Raw genomic sequence first — 13,491 nt, forward strand, 5'->3', positions numbered from 1 at the left:
GCAAGAGCTGCGGCCGGCAGGGGGCTGTGCGGACCCAAGGCGGCTGCGGTGGCGCCGGCCTGTGGAAAATGCCACCAGGCGGCGCTTCGGTTCGTTGCTCGTGTGACGGCCGTTCCCCGCCCCCCCATCCCTGAACCCCCTGCGACCGCCGGGGAAGAACCGGCCCGCGCAGTGAGAACCGCACCGAGACGCTTCGGCGGCAACGAGGCCGACGGCCGGCTGTGCCGGTTGCGCCCCTGAGGTGAGTGCGGGCGGCGGCGGCGGCGGAGGCGGGGCGCGGGAAGGACGGGGGTTGCGGCGGCTGCCACCCCGGGTCCCCGCGGCGGAGGGAGGCCGCGCGGGCCTCTGCGGGGCGGGGAGGGCCGGCGCCGTCAGTGTTTAGTCTCAGCTATTCTGATGTCTAGTTTTGTGCCCTTTGCTATGTCCAATCCTATATGAATTTCTGTTTTTATCTGATCCAATGGGACTAGCCCAGTGGTTCTCCAATTGGCTGGACATTCAAATTGCTTGGAAAACTTTTTCAAAACATAGGGGCCTGCAGCCTTCCCCAGACAAGTTAATTCAGAATTTCTGAAGGTGGGGCTGAGGCATTAGTATTTTCTTAAGCTCCCTGTGTGATTATAATGAGTCCAACAATCACTCCCAACTCTAATAAAACGTTCTGACATTTTATAAAACTTGCCGATTGAGAACCTCAGCATGTGTTTCAAATGAGTTCAGAGGAGAGAATTTCCAGTGTTAGGTGTTGGTGTTTGTTCTATCAGTTGCATTCACAATGTAGGCTGACAAGGGGAAAAAAAAAAAAAAACCAAGAAAAAAAAAATTCACAGGGAAGGTAGACAGGCCATGCAAACGAGAGCTCAATCACAGAAGAGCTGTCTCCAGGAGGCCAAAGTCATGCTCTTTAACATTCTAAGTGATTGGTTTGTGCAGTGAACCAAGTCTGAGCAGTTCCAATGTTTGAAAATGTACTGACTGAAATAGAAATAGTAATATACCCTTCAAGGTCATGAAACAGTTCCTTGGCCTTAGGAAACATGTAACTTCTGTGAGCTCATGTAGGTCAATTTGATGGGCCTCTTATAACCTTAAGATTCATCTTGCTCCTTATCTTTCCTCTGCATTAAAATATGTTAATACCAGTTTTGGAATCAAATCAATTCTTTTCTTTTAAATCTGCCTTTTTAAAACTTCCTTTGTATTTGCAGAATTACAAAGGAGGTGTTAAAAATTACCATATTTTCTACCTCTGAATGAAATTAAGCAAAGACCGAAGTACGAAAAGGTCTTCGAAACAAGAGACTATAAAAGAAACCTGAGAATAGCGGTACCTTGCTAATGATAGCCTAAAATTTAATTTAAAGTCAGTCCTGAAAATGTGTAATGGTTAAGGATTGAGTTTCTATCCTCATCCACATGTTTAAAGAATCTTCTGTATTGGCTATCTCTAACCAAATTAGTGGGAATGGGAGAGGGCGGGGAACAGCTCACTAAGAATCTACTCATCTATAGTCCTTTTATCTTTTCATTTAGAAGGGTAAGCTACAGAATGTCATATATATAATGCGGTACATAAAATGTGATAAATGCTGCACCTAACACACAAAGTCTACAATAGACCATAGATCTACAAAGGACTATGATCTATGCATCAGAACTAGCAGAGTTAACATCAACCCAGTTCCTAGCAAACGTTGCTAACTTATGGCCATAGCTATCATTTCGGACCCAATACCCCCTTTATAAAAGCAAATATTCTGTAGACCCCCTTCCCTTCCAAATGAGGCACTCTATCTTCAACTATAATTTTTAAGTAAATTTAAATCAATTTAGAATAATGGAATATATGTTATTGTACATTCATAACTATACTATATTCCTATTCCTACACCCCGCTTAATTATAATAAGTAAGTTAGGATCAGGGAAAGCAATATGAGAAATTATCCCACACGGGAAGTTCAGGAAAAATGAAAGAGCAAAGGCAGAGATGGACTCTCAGCTACTAGCAGGCCAGTTTTATCTGTAGACGATCACAGACAAAGGGGGAAAAATACTTAACTGGAGTATGTATAACATGCTAAGATAAATGACAATCTGTCAATGTTGACCAAGAGTGAGGAAGTTTGATATTCTTGTGAATGAGCTATTTATAAACGTACTTATAAAACAATTCAGTGCGTTATGACACGAGTTAAGAGTGCCAATGAAGTGCCCTGGAAACATTTCATCCCAGAGCCAGCCACATGTCCAAAGATGCATTCAGTCTGTGGTGGGAAAGAAAAGTGGGCCGGGGGCTCCAGATGAGGGGAGCCGTGTAGCAAGTTGGGGCAAGGACGCAGATGCCAAAGCTGGGCCTGTCCGACAGGGAGCTCAGGAGGGACTCAGCTGCTGCTTTGGGAGGTGGCAGGAGGTGGGGGGAGGGGATAGCCCGACCCTGGCTCCTGAAGCACCCCTCCCCTCCCTTCCTACTTGGGTCCCACACAGCGCCCCTCACTGCATCCTGCCTTGGCCTACCTGTGCCCCACATACACCCCGATGCTTCCCTCCCCGTTGCCTGAGCCCGAGCCTCCCTGCCTGCCTTCGACCATCCCCAGTACCCCCATCGTGCCGTGACCTACCTGCACCTGGGGCTCCATCCTGCTTCCCTGCTGGGGACTGGCCTTCTTGGACATGTGCGTCTCCTGGCAAGCTCTGGAGCCCTGAAGTACCTGAAATAACCGTAAGTTCAGGAAAAGAATAAAGCTCAATGATAAAGAAAATCTCTATCATTTTATTCATTGAATCATGTTGTTTATGTTTACATATAAAATATGCATATCTGTGTGCATATGCATGGCTATATTTTGGGTTTTTATGTAATAAAATTACATATTAACATTTTATTTCTTCAAAACATTGAAGCATTGTGGCAAAACGTTAGCATTTAAAAATCTTTCTTTTAAGAAATCAGATCATATACAAATGCTTGAAGTTTCTTTTTCACCTTTCCTTTATCCCATTCCCTTCTTTGCATCCAAAGAGGTAACCGTTATCCTGAAGTCAGTGTTGTTTTACTTTCCCAGCTGTTTTTTTTTTCGCCAGTCCCGCGGCCTGGGGAGGGTGGGGCTCCGGCGAAAGGACGAGGGGCGGGTTCCCCTCCCGATCTCAGAGAAGCTCCCAAAAGGGCAGCGGCGTGCCCACCTGCCGCCACCTCCGGCGGCCGCGAACCATTCAAATCGCCCGCGCCAAGAGGTACCCGGCGCTCGCGATTGGCTGAGCCGGACCAGCGCCCCTGGGCGGGGCCGGCCCCCTCGCAGCGGCCGCGGGTCCCGCCCCCACGCAGGGGCCCGTGCCCCGCCCCGCTGGTGCGCATGCGCGCAGTCCCAAGAGGAAAGAGTCTGCGCACACCCCCGCCCAGCCTCCGACTCGCGCTGCGGCTCCCTCCAGTTTCCGCGGAGGCTTGTCGGCTCGGCGAGACAGCAAGAGCTGCGGCCGGCAGGGGGCTGTGCGGACCCAAGGCGGCTGCGGTGGCGCCGGCCTGTGGAAAATGCCACCAGGCGGCGCTTCGGTTCGTTGCTCGTGTGACGGCCGTTCCCCGCCCCCCCATCCCTGAACCCCCTGCGACCGCCGGGGAAGAACCGGCCCGCGCAGTGAGTACCGCACCGAGACGCTTCGGCGGGAACGAGGCCGACGGCCGGCTGTGCCGGTTGCGCCCCTGAGGTGAGTGCGGGCGGCGGCGGCGGCGGCGGCGGGGCGCGGGAAGGACGGGGGTTGCGGCGGCTGCCACCCCGGGTCCCCGCGGCGGAGGGAGGCCGCGCGGGCCTCTGCGGGGCGGGGAGGGCCGGCGCCGTCAGTGTTTAGTCTCAGCTATTCTGATGTCTAGTTTTGTGCCCTTTGCTATGTCCAATCCTATATGAATTTCTGTTTTTATCTGATCCAATGGGACTAGCCCAGTGGTTCTCCAATTGGCTGGACATTCAAATTGCTTGGAAAACTTTTTCAAAACATAGGGGCCTGCAGCCTTCCCCAGACAAGTTAATTCAGAATTTCTGAAGGTGGGGCTGAGGCATTAGTATTTTCTTAAGCTCCCTGTGTGATTATAATGAGTCCAACAATCACTCCCAACTCTAATAAAACGTTCTGACATTTTATAAAACTTGCCGATTGAGAACCTCAGCATGTGTTTCAAATGAGTTCAGAGGAGAGAATTTCCAGTGTTAGGTGTTGGTGTTTGTTCTATCAGTTGCATTCACAATGTAGGCTGACAAGGGGAAAAAAAAAAAAAAAAAAAAAAAAAAAAAAAAAACCAAGAAAAAAAAAATTCACAGGGAAGGTAGACAGGCCATGCAAACGAGAGCTCAATCACAGAAGAGCTGTCTCCAGGAGGCCAAAGTCATGCTCTTTAACATTCTAAGTGATTGGTTTGTGCAGTGAACCAAGTCTGAGCAGTTCCAATGTTTGAAAATGTACTGACTGAAATAGAAATAGTAATATACCCTTCAAGGTCATGAAACAGTTCCTTGGCCTTAGGAAACATGTAACTTCTGTGAGCTCATGTAGGTCAATTTGATGGGCCTCTTATAACCTTAAGATTCATCTTGCTCCTTATCTTTCCTCTGCATTAAAATATGTTAATACCAGTTTTGGAATCAAATCAATTCTTTTCTTTTAAATCTGCCTTTTTAAAACTTCCTTTGTATTTGCAGAATTACAAAGGAGGTGTTAAAAATTACCATATTTTCTACCTCTGAATGAAATTAAGCAAAGACCGAAGTACGAAAAGGTCTTCGAAACAAGAGACTATAAAAGAAACCTGAGAATAGCGGTACCTTGCTAATGATAGCCTAAAATTTAATTTAAAGTCAGTCCTGAAAATGTGTAATGGTTAAGGATTGAGTTTCTATCCTCATCCACATGTTTAAAGAATCTTCTGTATTGGCTATCTCTAACCAAATTAGTGGGAATGGGAGAGGGCGGGGAACAGCTCACTAAGAATCTACTCATCTATAGTCCTTTTATCTTTTCATTTAGAAGGGTAAGCTACAGAATGTCATATATATAATGCGGTACATAAAATGTGATAAATGCTGCACCTAACACACAAAGTCTACAATAGACCATAGATCTACAAAGGACTATGATCTATGCATCAGAACTAGCAGAGTTAACATCAACCCAGTTCCTAGCAAACGTTGCTAACTTATGGCCATAGCTATCATTTCGGACCCAATACCCCCTTTATAAAAGCAAATATTCTGTAGACCCCCTTCCCTTCCAAATGAGGCACTCTATCTTCAACTATAATTTTTAAGTAAATTTAAATCAATTTAGAATAATGGAATATATGTTATTGTACATTCATAACTATACTATATTCCTATTCCTACACCCCGCTTAATTATAATAAGTAAGTTAGGATCAGGGAAAGCAATATGAGAAATTATCCCACACGGGAAGTTCAGGAAAAATGAAAGAGCAAAGGCAGAGATGGACTCTCAGCTACTAGCAGGCCAGTTTTATCTGTAGACGATCACAGACAAAGGGGGAAAAATACTTAACTGGAGTATGTATAACATGCTAAGATAAATGACAATCTGTCAATGTTGACCAAGAGTGAGGAAGTTTGATATTCTTGTGAATGAGCTATTTATAAACGTACTTATAAAACAATTCAGTGCGTTATGACACGAGTTAAGAGTGCCAATGAAGTGCCCTGGAAACATTTCATCCCAGAGCCAGCCACATGTCCAAAGATGCATTCAGTCTGTGGTGGGAAAGAAAAGTGGGCCGGGGGCTCCAGATGAGGGGAGCCGTGTAGCAAGTTGGGGCAAGGACGCAGATGCCAAAGCTGGGCCTGTCCGACAGGGAGCTCAGGAGGGACTCAGCTGCTGCTTTGGGAGGTGGCAGGAGGTGGGGGGAGGGGATAGCCCGACCCTGGCTCCTGAAGCACCCCTCCCCTCCCTTCCTACTTGGGTCCCACACAGCGCCCCTCACTGCATCCTGCCTTGGCCTACCTGTGCCCCACATACACCCCGATGCTTCCCTCCCCGTTGCCTGAGCCCGAGCCTCCCTGCCTGCCTTCGACCATCCCCAGTACCCCCATCGTGCCGTGACCTACCTGCACCTGGGGCTCCATCCTGCTTCCCTGCTGGGGACTGGCCTTCTTGGACATGTGCGTCTCCTGGCAAGCTCTGGAGCCCTGAAGTACCTGAAATAACCGTAAGTTCAGGAAAAGAATAAAGCTCAATGATAAAGAAAATCTCTATCATTTTATTCATTGAATCATGTTGTTTATGTTTACATATAAAATATGCATATCTGTGTGCATATGCATGGCTATATTTTGGGTTTTTATGTAATAAAATTACATATTAACATTTTATTTCTTCAAAACATTGAAGCATTGTGGCAAAACGTTAGCATTTAAAAATCTTTCTTTTAAGAAATCAGATCATATACAAATGCTTGAAGTTTCTTTTTCACCTTTCCTTTATCCCATTCCCTTCTTTGCATCCAAAGAGGTAACCGTTATCCTGAAGTCAGTGTTGTTTTACTTTCCCAGCTGTTTTTTTTTTCGCCAGTCCCGCGGCCTGGGGAGGGTGGGGCTCCGGCGAAAGGACGAGGGGCGGGTTCCCCTCCCGATCTCAGAGAAGCTCCCAAAAGGGCAGCGGCGTGCCCACCTGCCGCCACCTCCGGCGGCCGCGAACCATTCAAATCGCCCGCGCCAAGAGGTACCCGGCGCTCGCGATTGGCTGAGCCGGACCAGCGCCCCTGGGCGGGGCCGGCCCCCTCGCAGCGGCCGCGGGTCCCGCCCCCACGCAGGGGCCCGTGCCCCGCCCCGCTGGTGCGCATGCGCGCAGTCCCAAGAGGAAAGAGTCTGCGCACACCCCCGCCCAGCCTCCGACTCGCGCTGCGGCTCCCTCCAGTTTCCGCGGAGGCTTGTCGGCTCGGCGAGACAGCAAGAGCTGCGGCCGGCAGGGGGCTGTGCGGACCCAAGGCGGCTGCGGTGGCGCCGGCCTGTGGAAAATGCCACCAGGCGGCGCTTCGGTTCGTTGCTCGTGTGACGGCCGTTCCCCGCCCCCCCATCCCTGAACCCCCTGCGACCGCCGGGGAAGAACCGGCCCGCGCAGTGAGTACCGCACCGAGACGCTTCGGCGGGAACGAGGCCGACGGCCGGCTGTGCCGGTTGCGCCCCTGAGGTGAGTGCGGGCGGCGGCGGCGGCGGCGGCGGGGCGCGGGAAGGACGGGGGTTGCGGCGGCTGCCACCCCGGGTCCCCGCGGCGGAGGGAGGCCGCGCGGGCCTCTGCGGGGCGGGGAGGGCCGGCGCCGTCAGTGTTTAGTCTCAGCTATTCTGATGTCTAGTTTTGTGCCCTTTGCTATGTCCAATCCTATATGAATTTCTGTTTTTATCTGATCCAATGGGACTAGCCCAGTGGTTCTCCAATTGGCTGGACATTCAAATTGCTTGGAAAACTTTTTCAAAACATAGGGGCCTGCAGCCTTCCCCAGACAAGTTAATTCAGAATTTCTGAAGGTGGGGCTGAGGCATTAGTATTTTCTTAAGCTCCCTGTGTGATTATAATGAGTCCAACAATCACTCCCAACTCTAATAAAACGTTCTGACATTTTATAAAACTTGCCGATTGAGAACCTCAGCATGTGTTTCAAATGAGTTCAGAGGAGAGAATTTCCAGTGTTAGGTGTTGGTGTTTGTTCTATCAGTTGCATTCACAATGTAGGCTGACAAGGGGAAAAAAAAAAAAAAAAAAAAAAAAAAAAAAAAAAACCAAGAAAAAAAAAATTCACAGGGAAGGTAGACAGGCCATGCAAACGAGAGCTCAATCACAGAAGAGCTGTCTCCAGGAGGCCAAAGTCATGCTCTTTAACATTCTAAGTGATTGGTTTGTGCAGTGAACCAAGTCTGAGCAGTTCCAATGTTTGAAAATGTACTGACTGAAATAGAAATAGTAATATACCCTTCAAGGTCATGAAACAGTTCCTTGGCCTTAGGAAACATGTAACTTCTGTGAGCTCATGTAGGTCAATTTGATGGGCCTCTTATAACCTTAAGATTCATCTTGCTCCTTATCTTTCCTCTGCATTAAAATATGTTAATACCAGTTTTGGAATCAAATCAATTCTTTTCTTTTAAATCTGCCTTTTTAAAACTTCCTTTGTATTTGCAGAATTACAAAGGAGGTGTTAAAAATTACCATATTTTCTACCTCTGAATGAAATTAAGCAAAGACCGAAGTACGAAAAGGTCTTCGAAACAAGAGACTATAAAAGAAACCTGAGAATAGCGGTACCTTGCTAATGATAGCCTAAAATTTAATTTAAAGTCAGTCCTGAAAATGTGTAATGGTTAAGGATTGAGTTTCTATCCTCATCCACATGTTTAAAGAATCTTCTGTATTGGCTATCTCTAACCAAATTAGTGGGAATGGGAGAGGGCGGGGAACAGCTCACTAAGAATCTACTCATCTATAGTCCTTTTATCTTTTCATTTAGAAGGGTAAGCTACAGAATGTCATATATATAATGCGGTACATAAAATGTGATAAATGCTGCACCTAACACACAAAGTCTACAATAGACCATAGATCTACAAAGGACTATGATCTATGCATCAGAACTAGCAGAGTTAACATCAACCCAGTTCCTAGCAAACGTTGCTAACTTATGGCCATAGCTATCATTTCGGACCCAATACCCCCTTTATAAAAGCAAATATTCTGTAGACCCCCTTCCCTTCCAAATGAGGCACTCTATCTTCAACTATAATTTTTAAGTAAATTTAAATCAATTTAGAATAATGGAATATATGTTATTGTACATTCATAACTATACTATATTCCTATTCCTACACCCCGCTTAATTATAATAAGTAAGTTAGGATCAGGGAAAGCAATATGAGAAATTATCCCACACGGGAAGTTCAGGAAAAATGAAAGAGCAAAGGCAGAGATGGACTCTCAGCTACTAGCAGGCCAGTTTTATCTGTAGACGATCACAGACAAAGGGGGAAAAATACTTAACTGGAGTATGTATAACATGCTAAGATAAATGACAATCTGTCAATGTTGACCAAGAGTGAGGAAGTTTGATATTCTTGTGAATGAGCTATTTATAAACGTACTTATAAAACAATTCAGTGCGTTATGACACGAGTTAAGAGTGCCAATGAAGTGCCCTGGAAACATTTCATCCCAGAGCCAGCCACATGTCCAAAGATGCATTCAGTCTGTGGTGGGAAAGAAAAGTGGGCCGGGGGCTCCAGATGAGGGGAGCCGTGTAGCAAGTTGGGGCAAGGACGCAGATGCCAAAGCTGGGCCTGTCCGACAGGGAGCTCAGGAGGGACTCAGCTGCTGCTTTGGGAGGTGGCAGGAGGTGGGGGGAGGGGATAGCCCGACCCTGGCTCCTGAAGCACCCCTCCCCTCCCTTCCTACTTGGGTCCCACACAGCGCCCCTCACTGCATCCTGCCTTGGCCTACCTGTGCCCCACATACACCCCGATGCTTCCCTCCCCGTTGCCTGAGCCCGAGCCTCCCTGCCTGCCTTCGACCATCCCCAGTACCCCCATCGTGCCGTGACCTACCTGCACCTGGGGCTCCATCCTGCTTCCCTGCTGGGGACTGGCCTTCTTGGACATGTGCGTCTCCTGGCAAGCTCTGGAGCCCTGAAGTACCTGAAATAACCGTAAGTTCAGGAAAAGAATAAAGCTCAATGATAAAGAAAATCTCTATCATTTTATTCATTGAATCATGTTGTTTATGTTTACATATAAAATATGCATATCTGTGTGCATATGCATGGCTATATTTTGGGTTTTTATGTAATAAAATTACATATTAACATTTTATTTCTTCAAAACATTGAAGCATTGTGGCAAAACGTTAGCATTTAAAAATCTTTCTTTTAAGAAATCAGATCATATACAAATGCTTGAAGTTTCTTTTTCACCTTTCCTTTATCCCATTCCCTTCTTTGCATCCAAAGAGGTAACCGTTATCCTGAAGTCAGTGTTGTTTTACTTTCCCAGCTGTTTTTTTTTTCGCCAGTCCCGCGGCCTGGGGAGGGTGGGGCTCCGGCGAAAGGACGAGGGGCGGGTTCCCCTCCCGATCTCAGAGAAGCTCCCAAAAGGGCAGCGGCGTGCCCACCTGCCGCCACCTCCGGCGGCCGCGAACCATTCAAATCGCCCGCGCCAAGAGGTACCCGGCGCTCGCGATTGGCTGAGCCGGACCAGCGCCCCTGGGCGGGGCCGGCCCCCTCGCAGCGGCCGCGGGTCCCGCCCCCACGCAGGGGCCCGTGCCCCGCCCCGCTGGTGCGCATGCGCGCAGTCCCAAGAGGAAAGAGTCTGCGCACACCCCCGCCCAGCCTCCGACTCGCGCTGCGGCTCCCTCCAGTTTCCGCGGAGGCTTGTCGGCTCGGCGAGACAGCAAGAGCTGCGGCCGGCAGGGGGCTGTGCGGACCCAAGGCGGCTGCGGTGGCGCCGGCCTGTGGAAAATGCCACCAGGCGGCGCTTCGGTTCGTTGCTCGTGTGACGGCCGTTCCCCGCCCCCCCATCCCTGAACCCCCTGCGACCGCCGGGGAAGAACCGGCCCGCGCAGTGAGTACCGCACCGAGACGCTTCGGCGGGAACGAGGCCGACGGCCGGCTGTGCCGGTTGCGCCCCTGAGGTGAGTGCGGGCGGCGGCGGCGGCGGCGGCGGGGCGCGGGAAGGACGGGGGTTGCGGCGGCTGCCACCCCGGGTCCCCGCGGCGGAGGGAGGCCGCGCGGGCCTCTGCGGGGCGGGGAGGGCCGGCGCCGTCAGTGTTTAGTCTCAGCTATTCTGATGTCTAGTTTTGTGCCCTTTGCTATGTCCAATCCTATATGAATTTCTGTTTTTATCTGATCCAATGGGACTAGCCCAGTGGTTCTCCAATTGGCTGGACATTCAAATTGCTTGGAAAACTTTTTCAAAACATAGGGGCCTGCAGCCTTCCCCAGACAAGTTAATTCAGAATTTCTGAAGGTGGGGCTGAGGCATTAGTATTTTCTTAAGCTCCCTGTGTGATTATAATGAGTCCAACAATCACTCCCAACTCTAATAAAACGTTCTGACATTTTATAAAACTTGCCGATTGAGAACCTCAGCATGTGTTTCAAATGAGTTCAGAGGAGAGAATTTCCAGTGTTAGGTGTTGGTGTTTGTTCTATCAGTTGCATTCACAATGTAGGCTGACAAGGGGAAAAAAAAAAAACAAAAAAAAAAAAAAAAAAAAAAAACCAAGAAAAAAAAAATTCACAGGGAAGGTAGACAGGCCATGCAAACGAGAGCTCAATCACAGAAGAGCTGTCTCCAGGAGGCCAAAGTCATGCTCTTTAACATTCTAAGTGATTGGTTTGTGCAGTGAACCAAGTCTGAGCAGTTCCAATGTTTGAAAATGTACTGACTGAAATAGAAATAGTAATATACCCTTCAAGGTCATGAAACAGTTCCTTGGCCTTAGGAAACATGTAACTTCTGTGAGCTCATGTAGGTCAATTTGATGGGCCTCTTATAACCTTAAGATTCATCTTGCTCCTTATCTTTCCTCTGCATTAAAATATGTTAATACCAGTTTTGGAATCAAATCAATTCTTTTCTTTTAAATCTGCCTTTTTAAAACTTCCTTTGTATTTGCAGAATTACAAAGGAGGTGTTAAAAATTACCATATTTTCTACCTCTGAATGAAATTAAGCAAAGACCGAAGTACGAAAAGGTCTTCGAAACAAGAGACTATAAAAGAAACCTGAGAATAGCGGTACCTTGCTAATGATAGCCTAAAATTTAATTTAAAGTCAGTCCTGAAAATGTGTAATGGTTAAGGATTGAGTTTCTATCCTCATCCACATGTTTAAAGAATCTTCTGTATTGGCTATCTCTAACCAAATTAGTGGGAATGGGAGAGGGCGGGGAACAGCTCACTAAGAATCTACTCATCTATAGTCCTTTTATCTTTTCATTTAGAAGGGTAAGCTACAGAATGTCATATATATAATGCGGTACATAAAATGTGATAAATGCTGCACCTAACACACAAAGTCTACAATAGACCATAGATCTACAAAGGACTATGATCTATGCATCAGAACTAGCAGAGTTAACATCAACCCAGTTCCTAGCAAACGTTGCTAACTTATGGCCATAGCTATCATTTCGGACCCAATACCCCCTTTATAAAAGCAAATATTCTGTAGACCCCCTTCCCTTCCAAATGAGGCACTCTATCTTCAACTATAATTTTTAAGTAAATTTAAATCAATTTAGAATAATGGAATATATGTTATTGTACATTCATAACTATACTATATTCCTATTCCTACACCCCGCTTAATTATAATAAGTAAGTTAGGATCAGGGAAAGCAATATGAGAAATTATCCCACACGGGAAGTTCAGGAAAAATGAAAGAGCAAAGGCAGAGATGGACTCTCAGCTACTAGCAGGCCAGTTTTATCTGTAGACGATCACAGACAAAGGGGGAAAAATACTTAACTGGAGTATGTATAACATGCTAAGATAAATGACAATCTGTCAATGTTGACCAAGAGTGAGGAAGTTTGATATTCTTGTGAATGAGCTATTTATAAACGTACTTATAAAACAATTCAGTGCGTTATGACACGAGTTAAGAGTGCCAATGAAGTGCCCTGGAAACATTTCATCCCAGAGCCAGCCACATGTCCAAAGATGCATTCAGTCTGTGGTGGGAAAGAAAAGTGGGCCGGGGGCTCCAGATGAGGGGAGCCGTGTAGCAAGTTGGGGCAAGGACGCAGATGCCAAAGCTGGGCCTGTCCGACAGGGAGCTCAGGAGGGACTCAGCTGCTGCTTTGGGAGGTGGCAGGAGGTGGGGGGAGGGGATAGCCCGACCCTGGCTCCTGAAGCACCCCTCCCCTCCCTTCCTACTTGGGTCCCACACAGCGCCCCTCACTGCATCCTGCCTTGGCCTACCTGTGCCCCACATACACCCCGATGCTTCCCTCCCCGTTGCCTGAGCCCGAGCCTCCCTGCCTGCCTTCGACCATCCCCAGTACCCCCATCGTGCCGTGACCTACCTGCACCTGGGGCTCCATCCTGCTTCCCTGCTGGGGACTGGCCTTCTTGGACATGTGCGTCTCCTGGCAAGCTCTGGAGCCCTGAAGTACCTGAAATAACCGTAAGTTCAGGAAAAGAATAAAGCTCAATGATAAAGAAAATCTCTATCATTTTATTCATTGAATCATGTTGTTTATGTTTACATATAAAATATGCATATCTGTGTGCATATGCATGGCTATATTTTGGGTTTTTATGTAATAAAATTACATATTAACATTTTATTTCTTCAAAACATTGAAGCATTGTGGCAAAACGTTAGCATTTAAAAATCTTTCTTTTAAGAAATCAGATCATATACAAATGCTTGAAGTTTCTTTTTCACCTTTCCTTTATCCCATTCCCTTCTTTGCATCCAAAGAGGTAACCGTTATCCTGAAGTCAGTGTTG

The sequence above is a fragment of the Camelus bactrianus genome, chromosome 29 (genome assembly GCF_048773025.1).
Source record: "Camelus bactrianus isolate YW-2024 breed Bactrian camel chromosome 29, ASM4877302v1, whole genome shotgun sequence".
Lineage (NCBI taxonomy): Eukaryota > Metazoa > Chordata > Mammalia > Artiodactyla > Camelidae > Camelus > Camelus bactrianus.